The 18,881-nt window shown below is 41.9% G+C and overlaps 1 protein-coding gene across 1 annotated transcript in view; it reads left to right on the top strand.

The window, feature by feature from the left end:
• Positions 1-7,837: 7,837 nt before the first annotated feature.
• Positions 7,838-18,881, top strand: part of LOC126087504 (phospholipid-transporting ATPase ABCA3-like) — a 188,787-nt gene continuing 177,743 nt past the window's right edge. Inside the window, exon 1 of the mRNA XM_049905035.1 lies at positions 7,838-8,017. The gene's annotated coding sequence lies outside the window, so the exon portion shown is untranslated. The remainder of the gene's footprint in view (positions 8,018-18,881) is intronic.

Raw genomic sequence — 18,881 nt, forward strand, 5'->3', positions numbered from 1 at the left:
ATCTTGGATAGATATCCTTTCGTCTTTCATGATGTCCGGGAAGTTTTGTGTCAGGATTTCTTCAACTATTTTCTCTGTGTTTTCTGTCCCCCCTCCCTGTTCTGGGACTCTAATCACTCGCAAGTTATCCTTCTTGATAGAGTCCCACATGATTCTTAGGGTTTCTTCATTTTTTTAAATTCTTTTATCTGATTTTTTTTCGTCTATGTTGGTGTTGATTCCCTGGTCCTCTAGATGTCCCAGTCTGCATTCTAATTGCTCGAGTCTGCTCCTCTGACTTCCTATTGCGTTTTCTAATTCTGTAATTTTATTGTTAATCTTTTGGATTTCTACATGCTGTCTCTCTATGGATTCTTGCAACTTATTAATTTTTCCACTATGTTCTTGAATAATCTTTTTGAGTTCTTCAACTGTTTTATCAGTGTGTTCCTTGGCTTTTTCTGCAGTTAGCCTAATTTCATTTGTGATGTCTTGAAGCATTCTGTAAATTAGTTTTTTATATTCTGTATCTGATAATTCCAGGATTGTATCTTCATTTGGGAAAGATTTTGGTTCTTTTGTTTGGGGGCTTGGAGAAGCTGTCATGGTCTGTTTCTTTATGTGGTTTGATATGGACTGCTGTCTCTGAGCCATCACTGGGAAACTAGTTTTTCCAGGTAATCAGCTAAAAAAAAAATGCAGTCAGATCCCTATCTGAATTCTCCCTCTGGCTCAGGGTATTCGGATGTTAATGGAGCCGCCTGGGGAGGGTGGGGGAGGGATCAGAGAGATAAGAGTGTAGCACCTCAGAATATAGAGCTGATCCCTGCGTTCACGCTCCGCCCGTGCCCGCCAAAATCCTGGCGGGACGGCTCCCCGGCTGGCACACTGCTCTCCCTGCTCCAAGACCAGTCACTTCCTCTTGGGGACTTCTCCCTCCAGTGCGCTGCTCCGCTCTTGAGAACTGGGTGGGCGTCACCCGCACGAACGGCTGGGCCCACCCCCGGCGTCAATTCAGGGGAATATAACTGGTCCCCGCACTCACGCCCCGCCCGCGCCCGCCAATGTCCCAGGGGGACGGCTCCCCGGCTGGGACGCTGCTCTCCCCGCTCCGAGACCAGTCACTTCCTCCCGGGGACTTCTCCCTCCGGTGCGCCGCGCCGCACGCGCAAACTGGGTGGGCATCGCCCGCACGAATGTATGGGCCCCCCCAGGGTCGCTTTAGGGAAATATAGCTGATCCCCATGCTCGCGCCACGCCTGCTCCCCGCCAAACTCTGGCGGGACGGCTCCCCGGCTGGGACGCTGCTCTCCCCACTCCAAGATCAGTCACTGCCTCCCGGGTACTTCTCCTACCGGCTGTGCCGCTACGCCGCCCGCGCCGACCGGCTAGGCTCCCTCCCGGGATGAGTTCGGGGGCTAGGGCTGGGCCCCTTGTCTGTGCCGTCCGCCCCCCTGGGCTCTGCCTCAGAACGGGCTCCAAAGGTCACCTGGCTGGTACGCTGGCTCCTGGTTCTGAAAATGATCGCTGTCTGCCCGTATTTGTTCGTTCTCCGTCTCTAAGTCTGTGTTTGTTGTTCAGAGTTCGTAGATTGTTATGTATGTGATCGATTCACTTGTTTTTCCGAGTCTTTGTTGCAAGAGGGATCCGCGGTAGCGTCCACCTAGTCCGCCATATTGGCCCCGCCCTTGAGCTAGTTTTTTGTTTTCTTTTTATACTAGCCTTCTATGGATGCCATCCTGTTTTCTTTTTTCTGAACCAGCAAGGGTTGAGGGTTTTGTTTGGCTTGCTAGATTTCTTAATCTTGGAGCACCCTTTCCTCCTTGTGTACTTCAGTTCAGTTTTTTTTCATTGATGCAGTTCTTTATTTTGGTGGAGGACATGTTGATGTGTTTTCTGATTTTGTGATTTTCTTTTCTTTCTAGGGAACCCTTAATTTCTGCTTCTTGCTTCTTTTTTTTCCTTTTTGCCATTAAATCTCCAAGGATGGCCCTTTTACACCCCCCTCCATCTCCACCAGAAGTTGTGTCTTCACAACACTAGCATTTCTCAGGTCCCACACACTTTCGAGCCTCTTTCTCTTGATCTGCCAGATCTCAGAGATGTTCCGTTGTATATTCTGATTTTTGGTAAGACTTTCTCTGTCTGGAGGTGATTCTATCTGGCTTCAATCATCCCTAGGTCTCTGCTCCATTCTCATCTCTGATTAGCTGATGCCTGGCTCTTCGCTGGTGTCATATAATTTCTTGCTCACCTCAACCAATAGTTATTTTAACATCTGTGTTTGATAACATTAAAAACTGGTAATGTCCTACTGTCTATCTTTTTTTTTTTTTACTTCGTATCACGTAGTTTGTCTCCTGGAATTCCTAGTAATTTTTAATTTACTGCAAAACTTTGTGTATGAAGAAGATTATAGAAATACTTTGAGTCTCTGGATTAATTTTTTTTCTCTACTGAGAAGATTTACTTATATTTCTGTTAGTCACATAGGGTAGGGACACTAGTATGCCCAGATCACCATAACCCAATAAGGATCTGGGGTGACTTAAGGTAGATTTGTTTCTGGTAGCAGTTTTCAGGTGTAGTACAGGGGCCCTAGTGAAATTTGGTGTATTATCATGGCTTCTTTCCTTTAGCATGCCTCAATCCCAAAATTTATCTTTACACTGTTAAAAGCTCTGCAAGTATGCACAAGTGAATCTCTTTGAGAAACTGGCATTCTGTCTCAGTTCAAATACTTCAGTTGAGTTCCTAAGCAAGGTAGAAATTAAGTGTGAATCTTTGCTTTGTAAAGTTGCCTTTACTGGTTTGATTTTCAGAAAGAAAAGGCAAGTGACCTGGGGTTGGAAATGGGGTGGATGTGGCAATGAGTGAGGGATTATTTTAGTATTCTTAACTATTTTTTCCTGTATTTTAGTATTTGTCATAAAAATGACATATGTGCGCTTTATGTATGTGTGTATATACTGTATGCATACATGTAAATATATATATATATTTGTGTCTATGTCTTTGTGCATATCAGAGGTTTCATCTGGGGAGATTTTTCTACCCAGGAGACTTGTCAATGTATGGGGATAGATTTGGTTTTGATTGTCATGACTAGAGAACTGGTGCTATTGACAGTGGGTGGAGGCCAGGGACGGTACAAAACATCCAACAAAGTACAGGACAGCTCTACAACAAAAATTATCCAGGCCCAAATGTCAACAGTGCTGAGGTTGAGACATCCTGGTCTATGTCCACTTATTGGAAACCCTGGTGGAGTAGTTGTTAAGTGCTATGGCTGCTAACCTAAAGGTTGGCAGCTCAAATCCACAAGGTGCTCCTTGGAAACTCTGTGGGGCAGTTCTCCTCTGTCCTATTGAGTCGGAATCGACTCGACAGCAATGAGCTTGAGTTGAGTTGTCCACTTATTAACGTCTCTGAGTTCATATTGTTATGTCTAATTCCAGTCCAACACCACAGGGTTATTCCTAGCTTTCCCCATGCCTTAGGTTTGTCTCTCTTTTCCAACCTTGAGAAACCTGGCTCCCAACATTACCGATATATTTACTCATTTGTTCAGTTTTACAATACACAGAAAGTAGTTCCAGAACTGTGAACAACAAACATATAGGGTATGGTAAGATTCATTTGCAATTCTTTTTATCTTTAGTCTGAGACCATGTAGTCAAATTATAGTGTCCAGAAATCACTTGGATTCTTTTTTACTATTAGTTCTGTAATACATTTGAAATATGTGTATATACACTTGTTTCAGTTTGTATTCCATTTTAGATTTTTCCACCATCATTGCTGATTTAATGTAAATTTCTGAGTATGTGAGACATTAACACAGTTTTAAAACTAAAAATCTATACAAAAAAGTATGCTTAGATAAGCCTCACTTCCTCTCTATCCCGTTACCGTTCACCCCTGTAGGTAATCAATTTTATTCACTTCCGATTTATCCATCTGTGTTTCATATTATGAAAAATAAGCAGTTTTATATATTTTCTTACAAAAAGGTAGTTTTTGTTTTTGTTTTTTACAGAGAAAGCTTTATTTCAAGGAAGTGGCTCACACAGTTGTGGAGACTAGAAATTCCAAAATCCTTTGGTCAGGCGTCAGACTGGAAGCTTCTCCTGACTCACATGGTTGCAGGGGCTGATGAACCCAAAATCAGCAGGTCAGGTGGCAGGCTGCTGGTTCACAGGGCTGGGGGAGCTGATGAATCCCAAAATCTGCAGGTCAATGTCATTAGTCATCGGAGAGATGCAAATCAAAACCACAATGAGATACCATTTCATGCCCACTAGGATGGCTAAAATAAAAAACAAGCAAACAAATGTTGGCAAGGATGTGGGGAAATTGGAACCTTTATCCATTGCTGGTGGGAATGCAAAATGGTATAGCCATGTGGAAAACAGTTTGGGATTTCCTCAAAAAACTAAAAATAGAATTACCATAACCCACTACCACTGCCATCGAGTCGATTACCATATGACCCAGCAATTCCACTTCTAGGTGGAATTACCCAAAAGACTTCAAAGCAGAGACTCAAAAAGAGGCTGCTGTACAGCAGTGTTTACTGCAGCACTATTCACAATAGCCAAAAGGTGGAAACAACCTAAATGCCCGTGAATGGATGAATGGATAAACAAAGTGTAGTACATAAATACAATGGAATACTACTCAGCCAATAACAGAAGTCTTGATACAAGCTACAATATGGATGGAGCTTGAAGACATTATTATGATGAGTGAGATAAGTCAATCACAAAAGAACAAATATTGTAAGACCTTATATAAAAAGACAAGAAAAGGCAAATGCACAGAGATCAAAGTTCTTAGTGGTTATCAGAGTGGGAGGGAGGGGAAAGGAGAGGTTATTGCTTATGGAGTACTGAGTTTTGGTTTACAGTGATGGAAAAGTCACATTAAGGGTAGAGTTGCACAGCTGATTAACGTAACTGCTGTCAATAAATTGTACACTTGTTAAAAGTAGAATTGGCAAAAGTTGTGGAGATATATTTATAACAACAACAACAAAGAGTAGCTGCTGAGGCTGCTTAGGTACAACCAAACACCTCATGGGATTTGGTTTGGTTTCGAGGTTTAGGGTCATGGTTTCATGGGACATTCCAGTTAATTGGGCTAATAATATGTTTAGGGTTTCTGTTCTACCTCCTGGTTCATTGTGTAGGTGCCTGGGGCCTTAAAAGCTTGCAAGTGGCCATTCAAGGTACAATAATTGGTCTCTATTTGCTTGGAACAACAGAGGAAGGAGAGTCAGGGATAAGAGGGGGAAATAGAATGTATGGCTAATGGCCTTCCTGAACAACTGCCTCATTTGCCACGAGACCAGAACTGCATGGTGCCTGGCTACTGTTACTGAACATTTTGATCAAAGATTCTATAGAAGAATCCTAATCAAAAGGGGGAAAATGCAGAACAAAATTTCAAATTCTCACAGACTCTAGACTTTCTGGAGCCATGGAGGTTAGATAAACCCCTGAAACTATGGCCCTAAGATAATCTTTAAACCAACAATATTCTCTGAAGTCTCCTTTTCCTTTATTACTTCATTCTCAAAAAAGTCATTGATAAAGGTTCAAATACTAATTACCACACATTATAGCAAAAACATCAGAAAATTTGACAAAATCAGTGATTACAGAAACACTGGCAGCAACTAAAAACAATAGCGTGTGCTTGTAGCATGTGCAGATGAAACCATGTGATTCAAAGCGTCATTGTAATTGGGTAATAATGACAGCTCTGACCTGAGGGCATAAGAAGGTTCAAAAAGTAAATTAGCATAGAGGTTTAGCCTTGTTAGTATATTGATACATGTAATCTGGGCTTATGAAAAATGTTTTTGTTGTTGGAACTAACTACAGGGTTATTTTTATAAAAAATAATAAATTTCTGCTGAAACACTGCACAAAAATTTTATAGACAGTCATTTTGGTGTCATTCCCACTGACAGTGTCATCCAGTGCTGTCTGCACCTCCCATACCCACCTAGTGATGCCACTGGTTCCATTCCCAGAATTGCTCTAGATCTCTGGCAAGTGATTTTAGTTATTGCAAAAAAAATTGTCACTCAAGTTGACCATCTTTAAGGAGGGAAAGCGAATTCATTTTATTAAGCCTTTACTTAACTTTTGAGCCAGCATGACTTAAGATAATCATATTGTCTGCTCCCAGCTCCCCATGGAGTGTATTTATAAGAGTTTGGTTGGTGATCTGCTTTTGTAAAGATACAGCCAAGAAAGCCCTCTGGGGCAGTTCTACTCTGTCACACAGGGTCACTATGAGTCAGAATCGACTTGATGGTACCCAACAACAACGGTTTGCTTCATTAATGACTCTCTTTAAAATTCCCTTCTGATCTTCCAGCAAGGAAAAAAAAAAAAAAAAAAAAATCCTGTGTCAGGTCCTCTACCAAGCACTTTACGTGCATTACATTATTTAATCCTGCTACTACCTTCTGAGATAACCCAACCCACTGCCGTTGAGTCGAATTCCTACTCATAGCGACCCTCTAGGACAGAGTAGAACTGCCCCACAGAGTTTCCAAGGAGCACCTGGAGGATTCCAAGGAGCACCTGGCGGATTTCTGAGATAAGTAGGTGCTATATTATCCTTATCGCACATTGGAGGCTCAGAAGGGTTAAGGAATGTGCCCAAGGTCACCCATCAAGTAAGTATGGAGGTTTATTAGACGTGTCGCAGTGAAGCAGCAGAAACCACGCAGTAATTTGAACAGGGAAAGTTTCAAGAATTATTAACTATAACAGGGGACTTTTTATAAAGAAGTAACCCGTTGCCATCCAGTTGATTCTGACTCATAGTGACCCCATAGGACAGAGTAGAGCTGCCCCATTGGGTTTCCAAGGAGCGGCTGGTGGATTCAAACTGCCGACCTTTTGGCTAGCAGCCTTAGCTCTCAACCACTGCACCAAGAGAACTCTAAAGGACACCCTTTGGCTCAAGGAAAATACCCAGGGAAGAAACAAATTTGGAAGGGGCCCCTCCCCAAGGCTGGGATCAGAACGGATTAGAGGTGTTAATTGTGGCCCACTTGAAGGTGGAGAAGTTTATTGATCCTGGACCAGAGTTGTTTCACAGTTGCTGAGCAAGCAGGAAATAACCTGAGGGTACTGGCGGTCCGGACTGGCAGACACGGAACTGCAGCTGGGTATGGCACGCAGGAAACAGTTCCTGAGAGCGGGCGGTGGGGAGTGGGGAAGAGGGTGGATGTTGGCAGGCTCGCGCTGGGAAATTGACTGCCGGGGCACCTGTCTGACTCACTGGGAATCCACACTTAAAGGGCGTTGAGTGCCACTGAATGCCCCCACAAGGCTGCTGGCCCCACAAGTTGGAAGAGAAGCCCGTTGTCCTGCAGTGTTCCTCCAGCGCCCTCTCCTGACAAAACCTAACGTCACGTCAGCTGCAAAGGCGAACTTTTAAAACGGTCCAGCTCAGCTTGAACAGAGAAACAATTAATTCAGAACTTGGGCTTCTAACCTTTAGGCTCCCGTGGAAGTGGGTACTGAGGTGGGACCTGCGGGAGGAGCAGGTAATTCCCGGAGCATGAGAAAGGTCTGAAGGTGGGGTCAGGGCAGTGCGTGCAGATGGATGTGTCTGTGAGCGACGTGGTTCACGCGCGGTGCGCTGAGTCGGCCTCAGAAATGGGAAATTTGGGTGGTGCCAGGCCTGCGGAAAGGGGCGGGGCGAGCAGGAACGGCGAGGACGCACGGGTACGCGGTTGAAGCGGGAGGGGCGGGGCTGAGGCGGCGCGCGCTGGGGTCACGGGAGGGGCGAGCGCGCGGGCGCGGGGTTGGCGCGCGAGGGGAGCTGAGGCTGCGCGGGGGCACGCGGTCGGCGCGCGTAGCGCCGGGTCCACGCCTTAGGGTGAGGCCGGCACGCCTGTCCGTCGGGGCTGGCGGCGGGGCGGGGCGGTTGGCGAAGGCGTTGAGAGGAGGTGCTGCGCCCGGGTCGACGCGCGCCCCACAGCGGCGGTGGCGGTTGTGAGGCCTGAGCGGTGAGTGTCGGGGACCTCCGCGCCTTATCTCCGGCTCCCCTACTCCCTCTGCACCGGCGCTTCTTTCTGAACTCCGCCGGGAGGCCGTCCGGCTGTGCGCACTCAGTGCGCCCAGACGGCAAGTGGGCCCCCCCCGCCACAATAAATAAATAAAACACAAAATGCCTGAGGTAGTTAAGGTGCCGAACCTTCCACCGTCCCCAGAAGCATTCACAGCTAACCGGAACAAATCAGGCAAAAAGACACCAGAGAGTCACGAATTTTATTTTGGCGGAGCAAAGTAGTATTTGAGAGCGGGGATTTGAGGCAGATGTCCTGGTTCTAGTCACGACTGCCGTTTATTTGCTGAGGCAAGTTGCGTGATCTCTCTAAGCCTTCAGTTTCTTTATAAGAAGGATACGAATGGTACCCATCTCATTGGTCGGTTGTGTTAAAAATGATCAAAACTCAAAGAAATTGAAACATAATTTTTATTCTGAGCAGTTATTCTATATGCATATAGGGAGACCGCTTTGATTCCAAAAAAAAAAAAAAGCAAATGGCTTGAAGTGGGCTGGTTAACCTGGTTGAACCCTGCCCTCCCCTTTTTACCGAGATCAACTAATAGTCTGTCACCGGCTGGTCTCTCGCTCTCCATTCACCTGCAGCCCTATCTTTTCAAATATAAATTAAGTAAACCTGGGTTGGAACAGGAAGGAAAAGTTTAGCAACTTTGGGTGAAAAAAGCTGCTGGCAGGATCTGGTCAGGAATTTTTACGGCTAATATTTGGTTTCGTGGGTAACAAAAACCTTAAAATCAAAGAAGGATATCTGTTATTAATTTTTCTGTTTGACAGTTGTGATATTTAAACATGATTATATTCGTTGCTTTTGTGTTCTTAGTTGCCGCACTCATGGCAACCCCATATATACAGAATAGAAGTGCCCCACAGGGTTTTCACGGCTGTGATCATTCCAAAGCAGATCGCCAGGCCTGTCTGCGGAGCCACCTTTGGGTGGGTTTGAACTTGCTGTAACGTAGTAAATGTACAAAAAGTGGCAGAGAGGGGTGTGGAACTTAAGTGCTACAAGTAGCTCAGTTTGTCTTAATACCTTCATTTTATGGAAAGTAGATAGCTACTAACGGAATAAGCAGTTCGAACCCACCGGCCGATGCACGGGAAAAAAGACCTGGCAATCTGCTCCTGTAAAGATTGCAGCCTAGGAAGCCCTATGGGGCAGTTCTGCTCTGTCATGTAAGGTCCCTATGAGTCAGAATCATCTAGATGGCAAACAACAAGGCAGAAAACAGAAGAAACTGTTGAGGAAAACTTACTAATAAATGAAATTTCCCAACTCAGAAAACCTCTCCACAAAAAAATGAGAAAGAAAAGTTTTATTATTGAATAAGTGTTAAACCAGAATGTGATGCATCACAAGCAATTCACTAAAGAGATTAAAAAAAAAAAAAAGATTAAAGAGATTACAAAGACAGAAATAAATCTTACCCTTTATACAGCTGAGTAGATACTATTCATTACATTCCTGTTTAAAATAATGTTGGTAATTTTCCAGTATCTTTATAGCAATATGCCTGAAGTTATGCTAATCTTCCAGGAAACAAGAAGGTGGGGGAGGATCACCTGAAGTTACATTTCAAAGAAGTGGCTGCCAGATCTTTGAGGAGACCACTTCGGTCTACATACTTTTCAAAGAGAGAATTTACAATGACAAGTTATCTAAATTCTGAAAAAACTGGGGAGGAGGGGAACCTCTTGCCTTATCCTCAACGGGGAGAATCAGAACCTCTTATTTTCAGTTTGTATTTTTTTATTCTTCCTTACAAAACCTGTATTTTAGTAGAATTAAGAAAGTTGCTTTTTCATTCAAAACAGTGGAGTGCTTTTTAGAAAAGGAGCTGAGGTAAAATGGTCTTTGTTGTGTGCCATCAAGTTGATTCTGATTCAATGTAGTATTTTCAATAATCCATTTAATTATTCTTTTTTTTTTTTTTTAAAAAAATTGTGTTTTCAGTGAAGGTTTACACAGTAGGTTAGGTTCCCATTCAACAATTTCTACTCTAGTTCCTCAGTGACATTGATTACATTATTCACAATGTATGAACATTCTCAGTATTTCCCTTCTGGTTCTATATCTAGTCATCTAGTTTCCCTGCCCCCTTACACTCTCGTCTTTGTTTTAAAGTAGTTGTTGACCGTTTGGTCTCATATAGATGGTTTTTTAAAGGAGCACAGTACTCACGAGTGATATTCTTTATTTTGTGAGCCAAGCTGTTATTTAGCAAAAAGGTGACCTTATGGGCTGGTTTTGGTTCAAGGTTTAAGAGTATCTCAGGGCAGTAGTCTCAGGGAGTCCTCCAGTTCCAGCCAGCCCAGTAAGTCTGTCCAACTCCCCTCCTCCCCAGGAATTTGAGGTTCTGTTCCATATTCTTCTATTCTACCAAGGTCCATCTCTTGTGTCCCTGATCAGAACTGTCAGTAGTGGTAGCCGGGCACCATCTAGTTCTTCTGATCTCAGGGTAAATGAAGCCTTGGTTCATGTAGACTATTAGTCCTAGACTAGCTGCTTCTTTTGAGTCTTTGGTTTCCTTCTTTCTCTGTTGCTCCAGTAGTTTTGTAACCGAATGCTGCTCGGGTTCGTGTCCTGTCTTAATACCCGATTGAAATAAGATGGACACTAATTGCAATGGAAACAGAAAGTGGCAAGTTTATTGTCTGCGCATAGAAGGAGCGTGTGGGATCTAGCAACCATAAGGCCATGTGCTCACTGTCTAAGGGGGCTGGGGAGCTTTTTGTTTCCAGTGGCGTTGGGGGTTGGGTTTAGTACCCGGAACTTTCTACCCTTAGCCCTCCCATGCCCATATTTGGGGGTCTGGATATTAAATCATCTTCTGTCAGATATGTGTGTAGTGGGACCCCTCGCTTCTAAAATGGAATCAGGTGAAATCATCGGCTGGGAAATATTGTTCCTTCTGGTGACAGTCGGTTGAAAGATATGATTTCTTCAATCTGCGCATACTTCGAGGTGTAGCTTGGGCTAGTTCAGTGGATGGAGCCACTACCTGTTGCGACTTCTTGAAAAATGTTGCTCAGGACAAGCTTGTGGTTAGCAAGACAAAGAAAGGGGGGAAGGGGTGTTGATTGGGGTTTTTAGTTTATCTTAGATGGGCTGCTTGAGTGTTTTTAAGACCCCAGACACTACTCACCAAACTAGTAATTATTCTTTTGAGATCATAGTTCAGCAAGTTGCCCTAAAATTTTTCAGGATTTTAGATTAATACCCCCTCTAACCCCTTCCCTCATCCCTCTGGAGTGCATCCATGTTCTTGGAGGTAGGAGTAGGGGTTATTTAGGGCCAGAATGTTCAGAATCCTGGCCAGGCTTTTCTGTAGTTAGACCTCTCTGCTGTAAGATTCCCCAAATCTCTCCAAGGACAGTGAAGGGGGTGAGATGACAGGAGACTGAGAAAGCTTTGCTTTTCTCATTGTGCATTATTTCACATTTGTTGTTTTACTCTGTTGTTGTTAGGTGCCTTGGAGTTGATTCCAAGTCATAGTAACCTAAATCCCCCCGCCCAAAAAAAACCAAAAACCAAACCCTTTGCCATCAAGTCGATTTCTACTCATAGTAACCCTATAGGACAGAGTAGAACTGCCCCGTAGGGTTCCCAAGGAGTGGCTGGTGGATTTGAACTGCTGACCTTTTGGTTAGCAACTGTAGCTCTTAACCACCACACCAACAAGGCTCCATTGGCCCTATAGACCTGTCTAATCTTTGGCTAAAGGGTGAACCTCAGTAGTGACTTTAGTACTGAGTTAAAAGGGTGTCAGGGGGCCATATTCTTGGGATTTCTCCAGTCTCTGTCAGACCAGCAAGCCTGTTTTTTTTTTTTTTTTCTGAATTTGAATTTTGTTCTAATTTTTTTTCCTGCTGTGTATGGAACCCTCTGTTGTGATCCCTGCCAGAGCAGTTGGTGGTGTTACCAGGCACCATGTAGTTGCTCTGGGCTCAGTCTTGCTGGCTCTCCATCCAAGGAAGATCTCCATTACTTCCAGTCTCCACCCTCCATGGTCATCCTCTGCTCTGGACTTCCATAGATCTCCTAACTGGCCTTCCTGCTTTTATACACAATTTGTTCCAATCTCTTGCCCACAGAGTGATCTTTAAGCACTAAAGTCTGATCACGTCACTCTCCTATATAAAATTCCTTAATATCTTCCCTTTGCTCTTTGATGTAATCTTCTTTCCCTGTGAAGCCCTGCATGATGGGCTTCTGTCTCTTCCTCATCTCCTACCATCCACCTCCTGCTCGCTGGGCTAGCCACGCTGCCTTCTCTTGAATAAGGCAAACTCCTTCCAGCCTCTGGGGCTTCATTTTCTATGCCCTCTATTGCAGACACCCTTGCGTGGCTGAACAGTTGTCATTCATTGGGGGTTTGGTTCAAAGAAAAGAAAATGGCCTCCCCCCCATTATTTATCACCTTTAAAATAATTTTTTTTATTGTGCATTAGTTGAAAGTTTACAGAACAAATTAGTTTCTTATTAAACAGATAACACACAAATTGTTTTGTGACGTTGGTTGCCAACCCTGCGATGTGTCAACATTCTCCCGTTTTCCACCCCGGTTTCCCTGTTTCCACTCGTCCTGTTTTCCTGACCCTTACTGCCTTCTCATTTTTGCTTCTGGGCTGGAGTGCCCATTTAGTCTTGTATACATGATTGAACTTCAAAGCATGTTCCACATGTGTATTATTGTTGTCCCAATACCAAAAACAAAACAAAACCCGTTGCCATCAAGTCAGTTCCGACTCATAGTGACATTATAGGACAGAGTAGAACTGCCCCATACAGTTTCCAAGGAGCCCCTGGTGAATTCAATCTGCTGACCTTTTGGTTAGCAGCCAAGCTCTTAACCACTAGACCACCAGGGTTTCCTATAGACTTATCTAATCTTTGGCTGAAGGGTGAACCTTAGGAGGGACTTCAATACTGAGTTAAAAGGGTGTTCGGGGGCCTTACTCATGGGGTTTCTCTAGTCTTTGTCAGACCAGCAAGCCTGATCTTTTTTTTTTTCTTTTCTTGTTGTGAATTTGAATTTTGTTCTACATTTTTCTCCTGCTCTGTCCAGGACATTCTATTGTGATCCCTGCCAGAGCAGTCAGTGGTAGTAGCCAGGCACCATCTAGTTGTTCTGGGCTCAGTCTGGCTGAAGTTGTGGTAATTGTGGTCCATTTGGTTTTAGTCCTTTGGACTAATCTTTGTGGGTTTTGGGAGTCCTTTGGACTAATCTTTCCCTGTGTCTTTGGTTTTCTTCATTCTCCTTTGCCCCAGCCAAGACGGGACCGGTAAATGCATCTTAGATGGCCCCTTGCAGGCTTTGAAGACCCGCAGATGCTACTCACCATAGTCAGATGTAGAATAGCTTCTTTATAGACTATGTTATACCAGTTGAGCTAGATGTCTCCGGAGACCATGATCCCCAGCCCTCAGCCCAGTAGCTCAGTCCCTCAGGACATTTGGATGTACCTGTGAAGCTTCCTTGACTTTGCCCTGGTCAAGTTGTGCTGACTTCCCCAGTATGGTACACTGCCTTATGCTTCACCAAAGCTACCACTTATCTTGTTAATCATCCCTCCCCTCCCTCGTAACCATCAAAGATTGTTTCTTTCTGTGTGGAAACATTTTCATAATAGTGGTCTGTCTTAGTTATCTAGTGCTGCTATAACAGAAATACCACAAGTGGATGGTTTTAACAAGTATGTTTATTCTCTCACAGTCTAGTAGGCTAGAAGACTGAATACAGGACACTAGCTCCAGGGGAAGGCTTTCTCTCTCTCTTAGCTCTGGAGGAAGGTCCTTGTCATCAGTCTTCCCCCAGTCTAGGAGCTTTTCAGAACAGGGACCCTGGATCCAAAGGAGGCATACTTCTGTCTCTGCTGCTTGGTGGTATGAGATTCCCGTGTCTCTCTGCTCGCTTCTTTTTCTTTGTATCTCAAAAGAGATTGCTTTAAGACACAACCTAATCTTGTAGATTGAGTCCTGCCTCATTAACATCATAAAGGTAGGATTTACAACACTTAGGAAAATCACATCAGATGACAAAATGGTGGACAGTCACACAATACTGGGAATCATGGCTTAGCCAAGTTGACGGATATTTTTTGGGAACACAGTTCAGTCCATGACGCGGTCTCATACGATATTTGTTCTTTTGTGATTGACTTAAGTCACTCAGCATAAGGCCCTCCGTATTCATACGTGTTGTGAGATGTTTCGCAGATTCGTCGTTGTTGTTTATTGTTATATAGTATTCCATTGTGTGTATATACAGTAGTTTATCCATTCATTGTTGATGGGCACTTAGGTTGTTTCCATCTTTTTGCTATTGTGAATAATGCTGCAACGAACATGGGTGTACATATGTCTATTCATGTGACAGCTCTTATTTCTCTAGGATATATTCCTAGGGGTGAGATTGCTGGATCACATCGTATTTCTAGCTTTTCAAGGAAGCGCCATATCATTTTCCAAAATGGTTGTACCATTTTGCATTCCCAGCAGCAGAGTGTAAGAGTTCCATTCTCCCTGCAACCTCTCCAGCATTTGTTATTTTCTGTTTTTTTGATTTGTGCCAGTAATGTCAGGGTGAGATGATATCTCATTGTAATTTTGATTTGCATTTCTCTAATGGCTAGTGGTTTGTGAGCATTTCCTTATGTGTCTGTTAGCTGCCTGAATGTCTTTTTTGGTGAAGTGTCTGTTCATATCTTTTGTTTATTTTTTAAATTGGGTTATTTGTCTTTTTATTGTACAGGTGTTGGATTTACCAATAGATTTTAGAGATTAGACCTTTGTTGGTTATGTCATAGCCAAAATTTTTTTCCCAGTCTGTAGGTTCTCTTTTGGTGAAGTCTTTCGATGAGCATAAATGTTTAATTTTTCGAAGATCACATTTATCTAGCTTATTTTCTGATGTTTGTGTATTGTTAATTACGGTTTGTATCCTGTTTATGTCATGTATTAGGGCCCCTAGTGTTGACCCTGTAGACTTGGTGGTGCAGTTGTTAACAGCTGAGGCTGCTAACCAAAAGGTCAGTAGTTCAAATCTACCAGGAGCTCCTTGGAAACCCAATGGGGCAGCTCTGCTCTGTCCCATAGCGTTACTATTAGTCAGGATCAACCTGATGGCAGTGGGTTTGGTTTTTGGGTTTGGTGTTGACCCTATTTTTTCTTCCATGATCTTTGTAGTTCCTGGTTTTATATTTAGGTCTTTGATCCATTTTGAATTAGTTTTTGCAAGTGGTGTAAGGTATGGGTCCTGTCTCATTTTTTTTTGCAGATGAACATCCAGTTTTGCCAGCCCCATTTGTTTAAAAAACTGTCTTTAATAGGGTCACTTTGAGTTGAAATCTACTCGATGGCAATGGATTTGGGATTTTGCCTCCTCCCCCCTCCCCCTCCCCATTTAATGGACTTTGGGCTTTTGTCAAAGATCCGGTGGCTGTAGGTGGATGGATATACATCTGGGTTCTCGATTCTGTTCCATTGGTCAATGTGTCTGTCGTTGTACTAGTAAAAGGCTCTTTTGACTACCGTCAGGTAACGTGAGGCCTTCTACTTCGTTCTTTGTCTTCAATAATGCGTTACTTATCTGGGGCTTCTTTCCTTTCCACATAAAGTTAATGATTAGTTTTTCCATCTCATTAAATAATACTCTTGGTATTTGGATCGAGATTGCATTGTATTTGTGGATTGCTCTGGGTAGCGTTAACATTTTCACAATGTTGAGCTTACCTATCCATGAGCACGGTATGTTTTTCCAATTATATAGATCTCTTTTGGTTTCTTGCAGTAGTGGTTTGCAGTTTTCTCTGTATAGGTCTCTTATGTTCCTGGTTAGATTTATTCCTAAGTATTTTAATTTTTTTAGAGGATATTATAAAAGGTTTTGCTTCCCTGATTTCCTTTTCGTAGTTTTCTTTATTGGTGTATAGGAATCCAACTGATTTTTTTAATGTTTATCTTGTATTCTGCTACTCTGCTGAATCTTTCTCTTAGTTCCAGTAGTTTTCTTGTGGAGTCTTTAGGGTTCTCTTTGTATAGCATCATATCATCCACAAATAGGGGTAGTTTTACTTCTTCCTTACCAATTTGAATCCGTTTGATTTTTTTTTCTTTCTGTATTATTCTAGCTAGGACTTCCAGCACAATGTTAAATAGGAGTGGTGATAAAGGGAATCCTTAACTTGTTCGTGTTCTCAGGGGGAATGTTTTCAGGCACTCTCCATTGAGAATGATGTTGGCTGTTGGTTTTGTATAAAAAACCAAACCAAACCAGTTGCAGTCCAGTCGATTCCGACTCACAGCAACCCTATAGGTCAGAGTAGAACTGCCCCATAGAGTTTCCAAGGAGAGCCTAGTGGACTTGAGCTGCCAACCTTTTGATTAGCAGCTGTAGCACTTAACCACTATCCCACCAGGGTTTCCTGGTTTTGTATAGATGCCCTTAATTATGTTGAAGAATTTCCGTTCTATTCCTGTCTTATTGAGAGTTTTTATCAGGAGTGGGTGTTAAACTGCCAGCCTTTTGGTAAGTAGCCCAGTGCTTAACCATTTGCACCATACAGGACTCCTCTCCATTTATTTAGATCTTCTTCATTTCTTTCACTAATGTTCTGTAGTTTTCAGTGCACAAACTTTTCACCTATCTGATTAAATTTATTTCTGGGTATTTTATTCTTTTAGATGCTATTGTAAATGGAATTGTTTTCTGAATTTATTTTTTAGTTTGTTCATTGCTGAGGTATAAAAACCCAACTGATTTTTGTGCGTTGATCTAATTTCCTGCCATTTTGCTGAATTCATTTATTAGCTTCCTTGTGGATTTTTCGGGGTCTTTTATGTATAGGATTATGTCATCTGTGAAAAAGGATAGCTTCAGTTCTTTCTGCTAGATTTTGATACATTTTACTTCTTCTTCTTGCCTAATTACTCTGGCTAAAACTTCCAGTACAATATTAAATAGTTGTGGGGAGAGTGGGAGGTCTTTTTCCATTGAGTATGATGTTAACTGTGAGTTTTTCATAAATGCTCTTTTTCAAAATTGAGGACTTTCCCTACTATTCCTGTTTGTTGAATTCTTTAATCATGAAAGAGTTTTGGATTCTGTCAAAATCCTCTGCATTGATTGAGATGATCCTGTAGTTCTTTTATTTTATTAATGTGGAATATTATATTGATTGATTTTCTAATGTTGAACTACCCTTCCATTCCTGGGATAAATCCTACGTAATCATTCTCTGTAATACTTTTAATATGTTTTTGGTTTCAATTTGGTAGTGATTTGTTGATGATTTTTGCGTTAAGTCTATTGTTTTTCTGTTTTCCATTTCATTTATCTCTGCTCTGGTCTTTATTGTCTCCTTCTTTCTGGTTGGTTTGGGTTTGGTTTGCTCTTCTTTTTCTATTTCCTCTAGTTTTTTCGTTAGGTTTTTGATTTTTGATCTTCTTTTTTAATATAGGTGTTGATAGCTATAAATGTCCCTCTGAACTTAGCTTTTGCTGCATCCCATAGTTTGATATGTTGTGCTTCCATTTTCATTCAACTCTAAATATTTTCTGATTTCACTTTTCATTTCTTCCTCGATCCATAGATTGTTTAATAGTGTGTTGTTTAACTTGCATATGTTTATGCATTTTCTAATTTTCTTTCTGTTATCAATTTTTAATTTCATACCATTGTTGGAAAAAATACTTCACATGATTTCAAAATTAAAAAATTTATTAGGGCTTGTCCTACTATGTGGTCTGTCATGAAGAATGATCCATGTGCACTGGAGAAGAATACAGAGAGTATTTTTTGTTGGGTGGAATGTCTAAATATCTCTGTTAGGTCTGGTTGGCTTATAGCATCATTCAGGTCTTCTTTCCTTATTGATCTTCTTTCTAGATGTTCTACTTTTGAGTAGTATGTTGAATTCTCCAACTGTTGTGGTAGATCTCTTTATTCCTTTAATTCTTTCAGTGTTTGCTTTGTGTATTTAGGTTCTCTGATATTAGATGCATGTATGTTTATAATTTTGTATCTTCTTTGTATATTGAATCTTTTGTCATTATATAATGTCCTTGTTTGTCTCTTATAACAGATTTTGACTTGAAATCTATTTTATGTGATATTAAGATCACTACCCCTGCTGTCTTTTGGTTATTACTTAATGGAATACATTTTTCCATCTTTTAACTTTCAACCTGTTTGTGTCCTTGGGCCTAAGAAGTGTCTCTTGTAGGCAGCATATAGTTGGATCATGGTTTTTTTTTTTTTAATCCATTCTGCCACTCTCACTGTTTTGATGGGAGCATTTAGCATTTAGTAATTACGTTCACTATAATTACCGATAAGGAAGGACTTACTTTTGCCATATTGTTATTTGTTTTCTGTGTATCCCTATGCCTTCTTTGTTCCTTATTACCTTTAGTAGTACTAACATTTGTATTTTACTGCTTTTTATGTAGTAAGCCATTTTGATTCCCTTCCCTAATCCTTTTGTGTATAGTTTTTTAGATATATTCTTTGTATCTACCATTAAAATTACAATTAACGTCTTATTTTTATAATGATCTGTGTTAAAGTGATATCAATTTAACTTCAGTAACATACAGAAACTTTATGCCCATACTGGCCCTTCTCTTTAGCCCCATTTATATTGTTATCTCAACTGCATCTTTATGTATCGTATGCCCTGTAATGTAATATAGACTTATTTTTTAAAAATATGTTTGTCGAGGGCAGAGCCAAGATGGCTGACTAGATAGAAGGTACCTTGGATCCCTCTTGCAACAAAGACTCGGAAAAACAAGTGAATCG

Source organism: Elephas maximus, chromosome 12 (genome assembly GCF_024166365.1).
Source record: "Elephas maximus indicus isolate mEleMax1 chromosome 12, mEleMax1 primary haplotype, whole genome shotgun sequence".
NCBI classification, from domain to species: domain Eukaryota; kingdom Metazoa; phylum Chordata; class Mammalia; order Proboscidea; family Elephantidae; genus Elephas; species Elephas maximus.